Genomic DNA, 5,040 nt, shown 5'->3' on the forward strand with positions numbered 1-5,040 from the left:
ATATATATATATATATATATATATATATATATATATATACGTGTGTGTGTGTGTATGTGTGTGTGTGTGTGTGTATGTATATATTTATGTGTGTGTGTGGCTGTGTTTGTCTCCTGCCGTCACTTGAAAATTAATGCTGGTGTGTTTATGTCCCCATAACTTAGTGGCTCAACAAAAGAGACTGATGGAATAAGTACTAGGCTTACAAAGAATAAGTCCTGGGGTCAACTTTGACAAAAACCCTTCAAAGCAGTGCCCCAGCATGGCCATAGTCAAATAACTGAAACAAATAAAAGAATGCATGCATACATACATACTTACACATGTTTCCATATGATTTTTCTCTATCAATTTAATCACAAGCCATTGGGCAGCCCAAAGTAATAATAGAAGACACTTGCCCAAGGTGCTGTGAAATGGAACTGAACCTAAGACCCCATGATTGCAAAGTGACCTTCCTAACCACACATCCATGCCTGGATCCTTGTATCTCATAATTAATGGCTGATGATATTTTGTTTCATCAATAATTAAATGTACATTAATTAAATTGCTAGCAAGAGTGGCTGTGTGGTAAGAAGCTCGCTTCCCAACCACATAGTTGTGGGTTCGGTCACACTGTGTGACACCTTGGGCAAGTGTCTTTTGCTACAGCCTCAGGCTGACCAAAGCCTTGTGAGTGGATTTGGTAGATGAAAACTGAAAGAAGCTCGTCGTATATATATATATATATATATATATATATATATATATACATATATGCATGTATATATTTGTGTGTGTATCTGTGCTTGTCCCCCCTTCATTGCTTGACAACCAATGTTGGTGTGTTTACATCCCTGTAACTTAGTGGTTTGGCAAAAGAGACTGACAGAATAAGTACTAGGCTTACAAAGAATAAGTCCTGGGGTTGATCTGTCCGACTGAAAGCGGTGCTCCAGCATGGCTGCAGTCAAATGACTGAAACAAGTGAAAGAAGAAAAGAATAAAAGAATGCCGGGCAAAATGCTTAGCAGCACATTTCACCCGTCAATACGACTTATCCCCTCCTCTGAAACTGCTGGCCTTGTGCCTATAGTAGAAAGGATTAATTAAATGAGTGATGTTCTGTGTGGTTGATAATAAATCATAAACAACCGTAGTCCTTTGCCTGTCCTGTGCATCGCATTGGATACGCAGGACATATTTTCCTGGAGTCCATGCATCATCTATGATACACATTCCAGGTTTTTTTTGTTTTTTTTTCAACCACTAGAATAACTTAAGACTTATGAAAGGCAAGTTTTATATTACTCAGCATGTATAAAACAAGTGTTAACTAAAAGTCTGAAAACAAGCATGGATGTTTAGGACAAACTTCTGAAAATACTTTGTACAGGCAAAAATTCAAAAGGAGTTGTAACTCCAAACTAGAGTACCCCAGTTTTAAATGAATATTTGAATTGATTTCGTTTTTTTTTTTTCTCATTGACTGGAAATGAAAATTTAGTGATACATGCAAGGGAGAGAACTACAGAGTTTGTGACGACAAGACACATAGGAGTTGAAAAAGTATTGTGAGTAGATAAAACAGAAGATAATGCACAGTGCTGAGAGTTTATCTTTGATGTAAAATTTAACAGCTTTCATTGAAGTTGATATTTATAGCCATTTTCTAAAAATGATAGTTCTTTTGATATCAACGTGCTTGAGACTATCCTTAATTTTATGATACAAAAGTCCTGTTTTAAAGTGATCTGAATTAAAATCTTCTGCCATCAAAATTTCATGTTAATTTATGTCTCAAAAACCTGATTAATATTAGCCAAGTTATTTTACTAAAATCTCTGGCTTGGCTGTGTGGTTAAGAAGCTTGCTTTGCGATTGCATGGTTTTGAGTTCAGTCCCACTGTGTGACACCTTGAACAAATGTTTCCTACTATAGCCTCAAGCTGACCAATGTCTTATGAGTAACTTTAGTAGATGGAAACTGTGTGGAAGCCCATTGTATATATACGTGTGTGTGTGTGTGTGTGAGTGTTTCCTTCCCTACCATTTGTTAACTGTTGTTGGGTTGTTCACATCCCTATAACTTAGTGGTTTAGCAAAAGAGACCAATAGAATAACTGCCAGACTTAAAGGAATAAGTACAGGAGTCAATTTGTTTGACTAAAACTCTTTAAGGCAGTGTCCTAGCATGGCTGCAGTCCAATGACTGAAACAGGTAGAAGATAACAAGTAGGTTATTCTCAAAATTACCTGAAACAAAGGCAGTGTATTTTGAACAGAAATATAGTAACAAAAGAGTTAATAATCCTATCTCCTCTATGTACAAGGAATGCAATTTTTGGGGAAGAGTAAGTTGATTGCATTGACCCAGTGCTCAACTGGTATTTATTTCATTCAAAATTTTGCCTTTGCAGAATTTGAACTCAGAACATAAAAATGGATGAAATGCTGCTAAGCATTTTGTCCTACATGCTAATGATTCTACTAGTTTGTTGCCTCCAAAAGAGTTAATCATAAATTATAAAATTTATTTTGCCAGATAGCTCATTCAAAGAGACTAGTTGAATAAATCCTCAGATGAAACTCCAAAGTCCCAATCAAAACAAATTTACTCTAATTTTAGTACTAAGTCTTCCCATCAATAAATGTTCTGTTATTGTTATTCATAAATTTGCTTTAAAATATTCACTTTATTTTAATATTATTTAGCATGCTGGACAAAATGCTTTCTTCTGCTTTTACAGTCTGAATTCAAATTCCACCAAGGTTGACTTTGCCTGTCTCCTTTCAGGGTCAATAAAATAAGTACCAGTTGAGCTCTGGGGTCAATGTAACTGACTTAGTCCTTCCCCTAGAAACTACTAACCTTACACCAAAATTTGAAACCAATATTTATTTATGATAATAATTAGATTAAAACATGATAGTATATGCAAATGTTTCATAATAGAAATATAGTATTAATTTTTCTATTTTTCTATTGTTTTAGTCATTGGAATGTGGCCATGCTGGGGCACCATCTTGAAGTGTTTTAGTTGAACAAATCAGCCCCAGTACTTCAATTTTTTTACCTTTTTAAGTCTGGTATTTATTCATTCACCTCTATTACCAAACTGCCAAGTTATGGGGATGCAAACCAACCAACACAGGTTGTCAAGTGGTGGTGGTGGTGGTGATGGTGGTGATAGGTAATAAACACTAGCACAAAGATACACATGGTCAACCAAAGCCTTGTGAGTGAATTTAGTAGGTAGAAACTAAAGCTTGCTGCAAGTATATGTGATATGTAAAAGTGCTTGTGCCCCTTAGTGAGACGTCTATCTGATAGGTGCATGATCAGTGGTTAGAAGATTGGGCTCACAGTCATGGGGTAGTGAGTTCAATATTTAAACCAGGCTGTGTGTTGTGTTCTTGAGCAAGACACTTTATTTCTCATTGCTCCAGTTCACTCATCTGCAGAAATGAGTTGTGATGTCAGTGGTGCCAAGCTGTATCGGAGTTTGCCTTTCCCTTGGATAACATCGGTGGTATGGAGAGGGGAGGCTGGTATGCACGAGCAGCTACTGGTCTTCCATAAACAACCTTGCCTGTACTTGTGCTTCAGAGGGTAATTTTCTAGGTGCAATCCCATGACCATTCATGACTGAAGGTTGTCATTATCCTTTATATGCAAGCATGGTAAAGTGGATATTAAACCAGAGATATGTATTCGTTCCCACCCATGCCTATACATTGTGTAGTAGCCATGTATCTTTGCTATAACAAGACACCTGTACTTCGATCATACTTCAACCTCTCAACATCTGGCATAAACCCCTTTCCCTAAAACCCTCTCAGTGGAGGAGGCTTCTTCTACTTTTCCTTTGTCTTGTAAGTTACTTGACAGCCTCATTAATGAAAAAAGCAAAGCAACCAGCATTCTCTGTAAAGTTATTGACATTAGGAAAGGCATTCAGTCATAGAATACTCCAATGTTCCAATGTCTACCATGTAAGCATTGGAGCATGACACCTGTGGAATCCTGTCAGACCATCCAATCCATGCCAGTACAGAAGACAGATATTATACACAAGGTGGTGAGCTGGCAAAATGCTTAGCAGCATTTCATCTGTCTGTACATTCTGAGTTCAAATTCCGCTGAGGTCTACTTTGCTTTTCATCCTTTTGGGGTCGATAAAATAAGTACCAGTTGAGCACTGGGATTAATGTGATTAACATAACCCCTGTCTTGAAATTACCAGCCTTGTGCCAAAGTTTGAAATCCATAATATTCATACATGTGTATGCATATATGTATGCAAGTGCATGTATATGTGTGTGTGTGTCTGTGTGTATCTGTGGATGCACCCTTAGTTTGTGTTTGTTTTCACTACTCAACAACCAGTGTTAGTTTGTATACATCCCAGTAACTTAGCACCTCAATGAAAAGAGACTTATAGAATAAGCACCAGACACAAAATAAAGCACTGGGATTGATTGAATCAACTAAACCTTTCAAGGTGGTGCCTCAATACAGCTGCAGTCAAATGCCTGAAACAACTAAAAAATAATAGACTAATAGAATAAAAGAATGCATGTGTGTGTGTGTTACCTGAAACATAATCACTATTAGTGTCTTATTCTTTCTTTTTCATCTGCTTTAGTTGTCTGTGAGAAATTTATTACCGAAACACAATACTTAAAAAAGGAATGGGAATTAAGGCATTTACTCTTTCCTCAAGGGCAGCAGTGTTAGAAATGAAGTGAAATGGAATAGTTCCTTCTGGGAATTGAAAATAATTACAAAATTGTTTTGTCTAGAGAAGATCCCTTTGTACTCATCTTGTGAGAATACAAATATGTCTGTTATATCCTGTAAACTGCACTGTAAAAGAAGTAGTTTTCATTAATTTGTAAAATATTGGCATACCTGTGTATGGTTAGGATGTTTGCTTCCCAATTCCTAACTAGGTTGTTTCAGGTTCAGTCCCAAAGTGCAGCATCTCAGGCAAGTGTCTTCTGCTATGGTCTCAGGTTGACCAAAGCCTTGTGGATAAATTTGGTTAGGAGAAA

This window comes from Octopus bimaculoides, chromosome 2, assembly GCF_001194135.2.
Source record: "Octopus bimaculoides isolate UCB-OBI-ISO-001 chromosome 2, ASM119413v2, whole genome shotgun sequence".
NCBI classification, from domain to species: Eukaryota; Metazoa; Mollusca; class Cephalopoda; order Octopoda; family Octopodidae; genus Octopus; species Octopus bimaculoides.